Source organism: Lynx rufus, unplaced genomic scaffold (genome assembly GCF_022079265.1).
Source record: "Lynx rufus isolate CCGP_SWC_20201006 ecotype Redwood Valley unplaced genomic scaffold, mLynRuf1.p SCAF_13, whole genome shotgun sequence".
NCBI lineage: Eukaryota > Metazoa > Chordata > Mammalia > Carnivora > Felidae > Lynx > Lynx rufus.
In genome coordinates this window covers 10,365,114-10,377,993 of record NW_025814827.1, presented here as the reverse complement: position 1 = coordinate 10,377,993, position 12,880 = coordinate 10,365,114, and positions in this window count along the sequence as shown.

Below are 12,880 nucleotides of genomic sequence, written 5' to 3'. Positions count from 1 at the left end.
GGAAGAGGGCCCCTGGCAGAGCCCAGGCCACAGGGAGAGGCAGGCAGCAGGTGACAGTGAGGTCCACAGCCCCAGGTTGGGGACAATGAGCTGGCCTCTAACAGTTTCGGGTTATTTGGGGTTTGTGGGTTCATTTGTCCACTAGTTAGTTACTAAGCTCTGTTTGTCTTGAGGTCGCACTAAGTTCGTGTGGAAGTGGCAGTGGTCCATACTCCTCATCCTGGCGAGAGAGCTGACGGCAGCTCCTGGGAGAGGGGGAATTGGTGTCCTCACAAAGGCCCAGCGTCTGTCCTCCTTCAGGGCCATCCAGTCACTGGGTGCTCAGGTGGCTGTATCTCAGAAAGGGCATCTTATCCCTCCGGCTGCCTCCAGGACCAGCCAAGCTCCCAAATTTGCTTAGGAGAAGAAAACCTCTCCAGTAAGGAAGAGCCTCCAGCGAGACCTTCCTCAGCTTTCTTTTTTTTATTATTAGTTTAATGTTTATTTGAGACAGAGAGAGAGACATAGCATGAGCGGAGGAGGGGTAGAGAGAAAGGGAGACACAGAATCTGAAGCAGGCTCCAGGCTCCGAGCTGTCAGCACAGAGCCCGAGGCGGGGCACGAACCCACGAGCCATGAGATCATGACCTGAGCCGAAGTTGGACGCTTAACCGACTGAGCCACCCAGGCACCCCACGATGGTAAATTTTATGTTATGTGCACTTACCGCAAAAAAAATAAAAACTTCCCGCCGCCCCCCCCCCCCCCCCCAGGGCTTGGTCTAGCTTCTTACCAATGGAGTTACGTTAATATCCACACGATTGGGCATTTTTGGTGACGAGACTGGATAGTAATAAGAAATTATAATACTAATGATGACAGATGCCTTACATTTATGCCGCGCTTTGAACTTTAGGAAGAAGAAATAATAAACCTAACAATAGTAATGATAGATGTCTTACATTTGTATAGCACTTTGAAGTGTGCAAAGCACTTTCACAGACTTAATTTCATATCATCTTCAAAATCCTCCTTATAAAAAGTTGGGGGGGGGGAGTAGATGAAACAAGACAGGTGAAATGCAAATCACCAGTGAAGCAGGATAATATGGACATGGGGGCACACTATGCTGCTCTCTCTACTTGGGGATCTGTTTGAAATTTTCTGTTACAGTTTTTTAGGGGCCCCTGGGTGGCTCAGCCCATTAAGCATCCAACTTTGGCTCAGGTCATGATCTCACGGTTTGTGGGTTCGAGCCCCACGTCAGGCTCTGTGTTGACAGCTCAGAGCCTGGAGCCTGCTTCGGATTCTGTGTCTCCTTGTATCTCTGCCCCTCCCCCACTCACACTCTGTGTCTCTCCTCTCTGTCTCTCTCTCTCTCTCTCTCTCTCTCTCTCAAAAATAAATAAACGTTAAGAAAAATTTTTTAAGAAAAAAGTTTTTTAAAAAAACACTCTAGTGTGTCAGCAAAGTAAGAGGCATTATCAGCACCAGGTTTGTTTTTTAATCTAAGGAAACTGAAGCTCAGTCACTCAGTTTGTGTGGATCCACACGTTCAAGGTTAGAGAAGTAGCATCTCCACCCCCTGTCGAGTGCTCTCTTTCCGACCTCACTGTTGCCCAAAGTGGGTCCAACAAACACCGTTTCCTCAGAATGTTAACAGTTCTACAGAGACTAAGAAAAGATGGTTAAATAAGTTTAACAAAGGGTTAAACAAAGCATGCGAGTCCATTTCCTGCAGGACTTGTCAGAGCCTTTATAGGGCATTCTGTAGAACTAGTATTCCCTAGAACACTGCTTGGGAAACATCAAGGAGCGTTAGACCCACAGGTACAGAGGAGCCCTATTATGCACCCCAATCCCCCTCTGGCCCCCAGAGCAGGGCTTTCCAGAGATCAGAACCCTGGCCAAGTGTAACCCACGTGAAACGATGTGCTGCAGATGAGCCCTGCCGGATATATGCAAGGTGCTGGGTGACAGAAGGAGATCAAACATAATCTGCCAAGGGAGCTGGGGACAACTATGGGGGTTATAAGGCCGCCAGACAATGACTGGGTCAGAACATGAGTGGTCACCAATGACAAGAGACACATACGAGGCCTTGCCCAGTCCTGGCCCTCCAGGCTCCCAAATTATGTCAGAGCCCCTTGAAACTTCACTTTGGAGGAGGGAGAGGGCTTGTGTTTCCTGCACCGGCTGCCCCTGGGCCTGAACAGATGCTCCAACCCTCTCCCGAGCCATGAACTGGGCTGCTGATTCAAGCTCTCTCTCTCTCCCTCCCTTGCCAGTCCTCTACCCCTGGACCCTTTAGTGCTTCTTTGGCAGTTTCACAGGCCCTTTGGGCGTCTATACTGATGCTTAATCACTAATGAAGCACAGGTTTTTTTCCATCTTCCTCTCCACCCTTCTCCCGCCCGGTAGTGAGGCTTTGGGCCAGGGAAGAGCAAGTAAGAGAAAATAGGACCTGCTTTGTGAAAGCTGGAAATGCATCTGTTTATTATCCTCAAATAGCAACTACTTCTCATTGAGCACTTACTGTATGCCAGGCCCTGGGCTGGATAATCACCCACATACAAACTCCACAGCAACGCTAAGAGGTAGGGCCTGTTTTACATCCCATTTTGCAGACGGGCAAACTGAGGCACCCAGGGGGAAGGGATTTGGCCCATACCACCTAAATGAGGAGTGACACCGAGCTTTGAACCCAGGCAGGGCGAGTCTAGAGACCCTGCTCAGAACCACTACACTAGGCTGCCCCCACCCCCCGACAGGCGGTCCCCAGTCAGGAGCCTACAGAGCTGGAACTCCCCGGTCTTGAGAGGCAAGAATGTCCCGGGGGCAGCCGGCCCAGAAGCACCAAGACCCCTAGACTGTAGAGACCGTCTCTAGCAACCCCAGCAATGTCCCAGAGCCACTGACTATCCATGTGCCTTTGTGCCCACCCCTCCACGCCCCGTCCTGGCCACCTGCCATTAAGAGGTCTTGACCTGTGTGCAGCAGTAGCAGCCTGGTCAAGGCCGTGGGAGCTAGAATTAGTTGTGCTGTCAGACTTAGCCTCTCAAGTCCCCAGGGAGGGGCACCTGGGGGGCTCATCAGTTAAGCATCCGACTCTTGATTTCAGCTCAGGTCATGATCTCGCGGTTTGTGGGTTCGAGTCCCACATCAGGCTCTGCGCTGACAGGGCAGAGTCTGCTTGGGATTGTCTCTCCCTCCCTGCTCATGCTCACACTCTCTCTTGCTCTTAAAATAAATAAATACACTTCAATATACACACACACACACACACACACACACACACACACACACACAGATAAAAGTAAAAATATAACAATAAAAATAAAGGCCCCAGGGAGCTCTGGGTAACCTCGTGCCATCCGAGCTCTGGCCTTCCCTTCACCCCAGCCTGTTGGCCCCCTCTAAAATGCTGGGTTTCAGGGGCGCCTGGGTGGCTCAGTTGGTTAAGCGTCCAGCTTCAGCTCAGGTCATGATCTCATAGTCCGTGAGTTGGAGCCCTGTGTCGGGCTCTGTGCTGACAGCCCAGAGCCTGGAACCTGCTTCAGATTCTGTGTCTGCCCCTTTCCCTGCCCCTGCCCCACTCATACTCTATCTCTCTCTCTCTCTCTCTTTCAAAACATTAATAAACATTTAAAAAATTACAAATATAAAAATAATAAAAAATAATAAAATAAAATACTAGGTTTCAAGCCTGGCTACCTGACCGGTACCCCAGTCCCACAATGGTCTGAACTCTGACCTGTAAAGCCCACTTCACCTTACTGCCCCCAAGGGAATGGATTCTGACCTTTCCGCTTCCAGTCTCCGGTGAGGGTCTTGCTCCAAATGAAATGAGCACCCGCGATGGGAAAGGAAGGACAGGAAGTTTACTTAAGGCAGTTGTCTGCGAGCCCCTATGCCAGCCACGTGCCACACTTCCTGCCTTATTTACTTAACCACCCAACCACCTTATGAGGTAAGCAACAGTGTCACCATTTTACAGATGAGGAAACTGAGGCTCAGGATGGTTCGGTAGCTTCACTAACGCTGCACGACAGGCAAGTTGAAGACCCTAACCTGGCTCGAAAGCTCCCAGAGGATACCATAATATGCCACCTTTGCGGTCAGCAGAGGCAGGTGTGACCCTGGAGGAGATAACACCACCTCCACTTCACACAGAGCTCACGCCCCAACGGGGTAGACCGCGCGCTCAAGCTCACCCAGCCGTTACTTACACCAGCTCAGGACATTCGATGTGCCAGGCACCTCGCTAGGCACTTAGCATGCATGATCGTATTTAATCCTCACCGTACTGTAAGAGAAGTACCATCAGGACTACTCTCTTTACAGATGGGGAAACTAAGGCTTACTGAGCTAAAACCAGCTCCCCAAAGTCACTGCGGTAAATGCCTGCCCAGCAGCCATGCCCCCTTCTTCATTCCCAGGGTGCCCCCCTTTTGTCCAGGTGCCCTCCCTCTCCCCTTATGACTCAGGGAAGCATAACCCACGTGAATTTGCATTAGTTGCGCCAATCATGGTAATCCCTGCCATCATGCCAGTGACTGGTTTAGGAAGGAGCATGTGACCCAGTTCTGCCAATCAGACATGAGGAAAGCCTGTTGGAGGGCTTCTGGGGAAAGTTTCCAAGCTCTCAAAAGCTCTTAAAAGGAGATGCCCCATAAGAGATGGGCACCCCCTTTTCCCACTGGATGTCATTATTTCTGAATGTGATGACTGGAACTATGGCAGCCATCTCACCACCATGAGGCGCTAGCACGACAATGAGTCGACATGCCGAGGAGAGCGGCCAGAGAGGTAGAAAGGACCTGGCTTCTTCTTGTTTAAGCCCTTGATGTTACACTTTTCTGTTACTTGCCCCCTAACTGATACAGCCAAAGGGAATGTGAACGTCCATCTCTCTGGCTCTAAACTCAAAACCAGATAGAGTCTAAGCCCAGAGCTTGTATCTGTAAGCTGCTCTAAAGATTGAATATCAGGCCGTCAACGTAGACAGACCCAGGATGGTTCCACCCCCTTGACCTTGGGCCTGCCTGGTTCAGTCCTAGGTAGAAGACACAAGCCAGGGCCCAGGGCCAGCCTGGCCACCCAACCGAAACTCCAAGCCGTGAAGAACGAGGACCCCAGGAAGGGCGCTCAGCAGACACCTCATAATGGGGGAAAGATCCTGGAGCCAGCCCCTGCCCCTTGGGAACCAAGTCTCGTTTCATTTTCCACTCCTACCGCCTTCCTCTGCCGCTGCCCCATAAATCTCCAGTTTATTAATCCTTTACATGAAGCAGTTGGTGCCGGATCCTGATTTACTCCCTGTTCATAAAACTCTGAGATATTAAAGGTGGAAATTACCCAGAAGGACACAGAGCCTCCGCTGGGGAGCCCCAGAGCAATTCCTGGCCCCGAACCAGGCCCTCTCTGCCCTTCCCGCCTTCAGAGCTCAGGATGTGGTGATGTCATTGCATTGTCCTCCCACCCAGCCAAGACATAAGGGGCTCTGCTCTGTACTCACACACCTCTCCGCCCCAACCCGGCACAAAGCAGGACAGGAGGCACCACGGTCTCCCTGAAAAACCCATCTCAGAGTCTCCTGCTTCTTGAGGGTTTTCCTCTCCTTAAATCCCTTTTGCTATATATGCGGGGCGGTGGGGGGGGGGGTGAGGGGGGTGGGGAATTGAGCTGGGGCAAAAAGTAGGAGCTGATTAAGACAATTCAAGTGCCAAAATCTGTAACAAATCCAGAGATAGCACCCGGAGGGAAAGTGGACCCTTTGTGTTAAATGACTTTACCCATCCAGGTACTCAGAACACTGGTGGTCTCTAAAATCCATCAGAGCCTGAGTCTCGTAACAAAACCTGGGAAGGGTCTCAAGCCTGCTGAGACTCCCACATCTCATAGTATCCCCCCCCCCAACAACATTGTCTGCCAAATCCCACCTCTTCCCTAGAGGTCAGAGACAACCACAAGCAGTCGTCAGGATCTCATATCAAGGGCAAGGACGATTCCAGTTCAGTATACCAACATATCTCTAGCCAGACTATATGCCAGGGACACCAGTGGGTCCTGGGTCCCTGTCTGACCAAGTCCCTTCTCCTGAGGCTCTCGCCATGGTTTTAAAGTTAGAAGACTAGGGGCGCCTGGGTGGCGCAGTCGGTTAAGCGTCCAACTTCAGCCAGGTCACGATCCCGCGGTCCGTGAGTTCGAGCCCCGCGTCAGGCTCTGGGCTGATGGCTCAGAGCCTGGAGCCTGCTTCCGATTCTGTGTCTCCCTCTCTCTCTGCCCCTCCCCCGTTCATGCTCTGTCTCTCTCTCTGTCCCAAAAATAAATAAACGTTGAAAAAAAATTAAAAAAAAAAAATAAAGTTAGAAGACTATAATCAGCAGGGTGTCAGGGGAGCAGAAACGCAGGTCACTTAGCCCAAAGGAGGGAGGGGGATTCAGGGAAGGCTTCCTGGAGGAGGCAGTGTCCGGGCTGAATTGGAAGGGTGAGTAAGAGTCAGCCAGACTAAGGAAATAGGGAAGGGGGCTGCATCAGAAAACAGCAAGAGCAAAGGCATGGAGGTGTTGAGCAGCATTGTGTGTTCTGGGGATGGGGAGGACTAGAGGCAGATCGGTACTACCAAAGCATACAGTACAGGGTGAATTATGGAGAGCGGATCCGGAGAGGCAGTGGGGCCTTGACTGCTGGGCTGACGAGTTTTGACTCTGTCCCAAGGGCCATGGGGAACCATTAAAGGGTTTCCGATAGGACAGGTACGTGATCCAGTTTGCACTTTAGAAAGATCCCTCTGCCCGCCATGTGGAGTATGGACCAGGGAGGGACCACAGGGAGGAGGGAGGCAGGCCGTCACAGGCAGAAGATGGAGATGGTCCGAGGCAAGGCAGAGGGCTCCTGAGCGAGGAGCAGCTCTTCGGTCTGGGGCACAAGCTATGTCGCCCTTAGTAGCACGGATGGGTCTGGATGGGACAACGTAGACAGGAGGCAGCCTGGGGGCCCCATGGGGGCCCTTCCCACTTCCTTTGCCCACTGACAACACTATCTGGGTGCCCCCAGCTGTTCGGGCCTGGCACCTGTGTGCTGACCTCCATTCCTCTCATCACACTGGTTATTGAGTCCGTTCGTTCCCATCAGACGCGGTGCCTCACGGACAGGGACCGTGTTTCCCTCGTTCTTGCCTAGTGCCCCTCAAAGCCTGGTGGGGGAAACTCCCCGAGTGTGGTGCCCAGTCTGCCCAGAGAAGGTGCGCTCCTGACAACAGGGGGCCTGAAGCCTTGTCTCCTTCCAAATCACGACCCCCCGCCCGCTGCCAGAGAAGACCGCCTGGCTGCCCAAACGATACTCTGAAGAGTGATGTTCTCTCCACCGCAGCTCCGGAAAAGGAAATTCGCAAGTGTGTTTTCAGGGCCTCACATGTGCCACTATCTCCAATTCTCAGGTAATCCTGCGGAGTAGCAACTGTTGCTCACATTTTACAGGTTAAGAAACTGGGCCCCAGAGCAGCTAAGCCACTCGCCCAGTTCCACCACTCACAGTCCGGGCCTGGAACCCCACGCTCACGTGCAAAGTGCCCCGGCGTGCAGAGAGACCCAAGTGCGACCCCGGGTTACATCACCTCTCTGGCCTCAGTTTCCTCATCTGGATAGTGGGATAACAGGAGGACCTCCCTCACCGGGTGGTTTGAGAGAACTGAGCGAGACGATCCTTAAAGAAGCCACCACAGAGCTCCCTGCCACGCACAGCCATCACCCTGCATGGCTCAATGCTGTCTGGAGGGCAGGCTGCCTGCCCAGCGCTTCCTGCCTCCAGCCACTCTGTGGCCCCTTCCCGGGGACAGCAGGGAGCAGGGAGAGGCACACTCCTGAATGATTAAGCGAACCAATGATCCAATCTTCTTGTCCGGGTGGGTATAAATTACAGCAGCAAGCTTTTGGGGTAGGTGTCTTCCGTGGCATTAGATGGATCATTAATTATGTATTAAGTGTTTGAAAGGAAAAGACATCAGTAGCCTATAGGATGTATTTGCATGGTAACAGAGGATTGATTAGATGCAATATCTATACTGAGGGCTACTGGGATTTAGGTCCCGGGGCTTCGTGGTGGTGGTAAATTACAGCCACAAAAATCTCTGCAATAGTAAATAATGGCGTCCCAACTGCTGGTGGGATTCTCCGTGCCTGCTGATGAGAGCCGCACAGCCACGCGGCAAGGAGAGGGGGAGCAGGGCAGGGTCCGGGTCCCAACTGCTGTGGGTCCGGTTATCCAGGTGGGCGACCCCTCCCCCCCAGCGAGGCTCGGCTAGAAACACCTGCCCACCTCGGTCTGCGCACACTCCAGAGAAAGCCTCGAAGCTGCTTCCCAAACCCGGGTTTTGCTAAAGGGTCTTCCGCAATTCCCTCTGGGAGTTAGATGCTCGAGTAGAAAGAAAATGCAAGTAAGTGTTGCTTCTCAATCTGCAGGCTGTGTGTGTCCCCTTTTAACGAGGAGATAGGGAGGGGGTGGGAGGAGAGACGCTCCCACCCCTGGAGAGATGAAGGCCACCAAAATCCCTGTAGCCTGGTGCGCAGGTGTGCCTCCCAGAGGCAGCAGGGACAGGCTCCTACCTGAGCCGCGGCGACGACTGTAACAGGCAACAGTAATGAGAGCTTATGCTGTGCCAGGCCAGGTCTAAGCCCACGGCACGGATTAACTCACGTATGCCCCAAAGCAGCTCTGTGCAATAGGTGCTATCATAACCCATTGTACAGATGAGTAAACTGAGGCACAGAGAGCATTGCTCACTCCTGCACCTCCTTCAGGCTATCATATAAACGTCACCTCCCTGACCACTCTATTTTAAACTGCCACCCCGGCTCAGTCGGTTAAGCGTCGGACTTCAACTCAGGTCACGATCTCGCGGTCTGTGAATTCGAGCCCCACGTCGGGCTCTGGGCTGATGGCTCAGAGCCTAGAGCCTGCTGCGGATTCTGTGTCTCCCTCTCTCTCTCTGCCCCTCCCCCGTTCATGCTCTGTCTCTCTCTGTCTCAAAGATAAATAAACGTTAAAAAAAAATTTTTTTTTTAAATAAAAAAAATAAAAAAATAAAAAAATAAACTGCCACCCCGGGGCGCCTAGGTGGCTCAGTCGGTGGGGCGTCCGACTTCGGCTCAGGTCATGATCTCGCGGTTTGTGAGTTCGAGCCCCGCATCGGGCTCTGTGCTGACAGCTCGGAGCCGAGAGCCTGCTTCAGATTCTGTGTCTCCCTCTCTCTCTGCCCTTCCCCTGCTCATGCTCTGTCTCCCTCTGTCTCTCAAAAATGAATAAATGTAAGAAAAAAAAGTATAAACTGCCACCCGACCCACCCCATCACCTCCCCCTTCCCGCTTTTCTCCACATCCCTTGTCACCTTCAACATGCTCCATGACCTGCTACCTTATTTTGGTTTTAGTCTGGCTTCCTCCACTAGAATGCAAGCCCCTCAAGGGGCAGATTTTGGTCTGCTCGTCTTGTATCGCTTACTGCTACATCCTCAATAGCTAAAACAAACCAGGCACATGTCATGTGTTCAGTAAACATTTCATCACTTGTCCAAGGTCACCCAGATTTTAAATGGCAGAGCTGGGGTTCAAATCCCAGGCACTCCGGTCCCGATCCAGTGCTCTGAGTCGCCATGCCTCACCCAGGAAGAACATTCTCCTTTCTGGTTAAGACATGTATGGGTGTCATGGGGGGACCCAGCCTCCCTACCACTGAATGAAACGCCATGGGCAGTAGTGATCTCTGAGCCTTTTCTGTTCCCCTGCTCTGAGTTGGGAATTCCAGGGCCTCTGGGCACAGCTCACGTCTGACTCTTTGTTTGTAATGACAAGTAGGCCTGAAAACAGACACCCTCCAAATAATCTGTGTTAGGGACTGGGTATTTGTGTTCCCCCAAATTTCACGTGTTAAAGCCCTAACCCCCAGTGTGGCTATATTTGGAGTAAGAAAGAAGCTAAGGTCATAGGGTGAGGCTCTAATCTGGTAGGATTAGTGTCCTTATAAGAAAAAACGCCAGCACAAGCTTGTGAGCCTTTCTCTCTGTCTCTCTTTCGGTCACTCTCCTTCCCCATCCCACTCTCCCCTGCCCCTTCTGTCTCTTCCTGTCTCCTTCCCCCTCCCTCCCTGACAGGGAGCATATACCCAGGAAAAGCCAACTGAGCACACTGTGAGAAGGCAGCCAGGAAGAGAGCTCCAGAAACCAAAGCAGCCAGAATGTTGATCTTGGACCTCCAGCCTCCAGAGCGGAGAGAAAATGAATTTCTGTCATTTAAGCCAGCCAAGCTACGGTCTTTTGTTATGGCAGCCCAAGCAGACTCATACAGCCTGTCCTAGCTGCGTGGATCTCGCACCTGCTCGAGAATGCTGGTGGCTGCCCGCTCCCTGCAGGGTACTGTCCACGCTCCAGCACCTGGTCCCAATAGCGGACTAATCGATTGACTAACGGCAGCTGGGCCAGGCCCTGTCTGGGCACCTTCCCAGATCTGCTCGGTCCCACCTGCTTCCTGGAGCGCCAGCCTTCTCCACGGTGAGTCAGTGGCTCCACTCAGCCTGGCCACAGACAACCCTCATGTCTAAGCAACCGGCTTTCCTGCCTCACGAAGCTGTGGCCGGCTGACATTTGCTCTTCCTCCTTCCTTGCCTCACTTTCCTTTTCCTCTTGCTCACCTCACCCTGAGACTGCCCCCCCCCCACCCCACCCCCCGCCCTGGAAAGCACTAGCACCAATTTTTGCCTCAAACTCTGTTTTCTGGGGAACCCCAGAGCTGCTCAGCCACGGATGTCCCTTGATGCCCAGTGGGGCCCTGCTTAAAGACATACAAGAGAAGATGAATTACTTGACTTTGAGAAGGAAACCAGATACTGCTGACCCTTTGATCAGGAGAAAGAAGGGACCTGGATCCCTGGAGGCACAGACAAGGAATCTCCTGTTGCCATGCTGCCCCTGCGAATGTTTCCACCCAAGTGTCCTGGGAACTTGACCTCCTAAAAAACGCTAAAGGGATTCAAGGCTGCTGCCTGTTGCCTGTTCCTGGTCTAAAGAGCGTCTGACCAACAATTTATACTAGAGTGTAAAAGACATACCCAAGAGGGGAGCCTGGGTGGCTCAGTCGGTTAAGCGTCCGACTTCGGCTCAGGTCACGATCTCGCAGTATGTGAGTTCGAGCCCCGTGTCGGGCTCTGTGCTGACTGCTCAGAGCCTGGAGCCTGTTTCAGATTCTGTGTCTCCCTCTCTCTCTGCCCCTCCCCCGTTCATGCTCTGTCTCTCTCTGTCTCAAAAATAAATAAACGTTAAAAAAAATTAAAAAAAAAAAAGACATACCCAAGAACCTCTGTTTTCTTTTTTTTTTTAATTTTTTTTTCAATGTTTATTTATTTTTGGGACAGAGAGAGACAGAGCATGAACGGGGAAGGGGCAGAGAGAGAGGGAGACACAGAATCGGAAACAGGCTCCAGGCTCTGAGCCATCAGCCCAGAGCCCGACGCGGGGCTCAAACTCACGGACCGCGAGATCGTTACCTGGCTGAAGTCGGACGCTTAACCGACTGCGCCACCCAGGCGCCCCGAACCTCTGTTTTCTAATGGAGCCCATGGGGACTGGAGATGCTAACATTCACGGGGTCTTTATTATGTTCTAGGCACCGAGCTAAGCCCTTTACCTGTGCTGGTCATTTAATCTTCCCAGCAACCCCTTGTACTATTGTTAGTTTTACACAGATAAGAAAAAGGGCTCTCAGACAACCTAGAACTTGTAGGTAACTTGCCCAAAACCATGCAGCCAGGACTCCAACTCATATCTAAAAGAGGGAATGTGAAGTATGGTGATGGCCCATACAGAAGATGCTTGAGGGGCACAGCTTCCCGGTGGAGAAGTTTTTTGGGTTGGTAGTCTGTGCAACATCAGAAATACCATTAATTATGCATTAGGTGTTTGAAAAGAAGAGACATCTTTGCTCCTTGGTTGTCCATCCAACCCTGGCCTCCCGGTCCAACCCCAGTCAAGGATGAGTATAGAGGTGCTGAAACATCCAAGGTGGCCCTTCCTTTTCATCCCCCCAGGGGCACAGCAGGGGGAGCCCGAGAGGCAGGCAACACGGCACAAGCTGGACTGTTATCTGTCCCTCGTATGAGATGCCACAGTTGACTGGGAGCGGGAAGCAATTACCCAGGGAGTAAGAAAGTCTTCTTCTTCCCGAGACTGCGCTTCCCAGGGTCGCAGGGCCTTGTCCCCACAGAACCGGCCCCCCTTCCAAACGGAGGGGAAAACAGCTTCCGTCCTCCCCAGGTCCCCGATTCTGCGAGAGAGTTCTGGACCAGAAAGAATAAAAGAAAAAAGCCGCAATTCTTAACATAATGACCTTCAAGAAGAGCAACTACATTTTACCTTGAAAACCGCAGAACCGAAAGCAGTCTGTGCAGCCAATGCAAATGATATGCATGTAATATGCAAACGTGGATGCAAATGACCCGAGAGCAGGCCGGAGGGGGGCACCCAGGGAGCCTCTAGAGGGAAGTAGAGGGAGCCCAGGGAGGGCAATTAGGAAGGGGCCAGGGGCCTGAAGTCAGCGGCTGGGGAGCGTTTTTGGGGAGCGAGCATCTTAAAGAGAGCCCCAGGTTCTCTGTGAACCTTCCCAACCCCAACAGAGCTCTTCCGGTCCCACCAGCCGGGCACGACATACCCACCGGCGCACCGGCTCACGCACACAACCACTGTCACCACAGACACACACATTAGAGCACAACAGGCACGCTCACAGAGATGCACACGATCACAGAAACACCGACACACGGACTCACAGACATTCGCAAACACAAAGGCACACGGACTCCCTCACGTACTTGCCCACTGTGCCACACACTCAAACACCCGAGTGGAAACGCG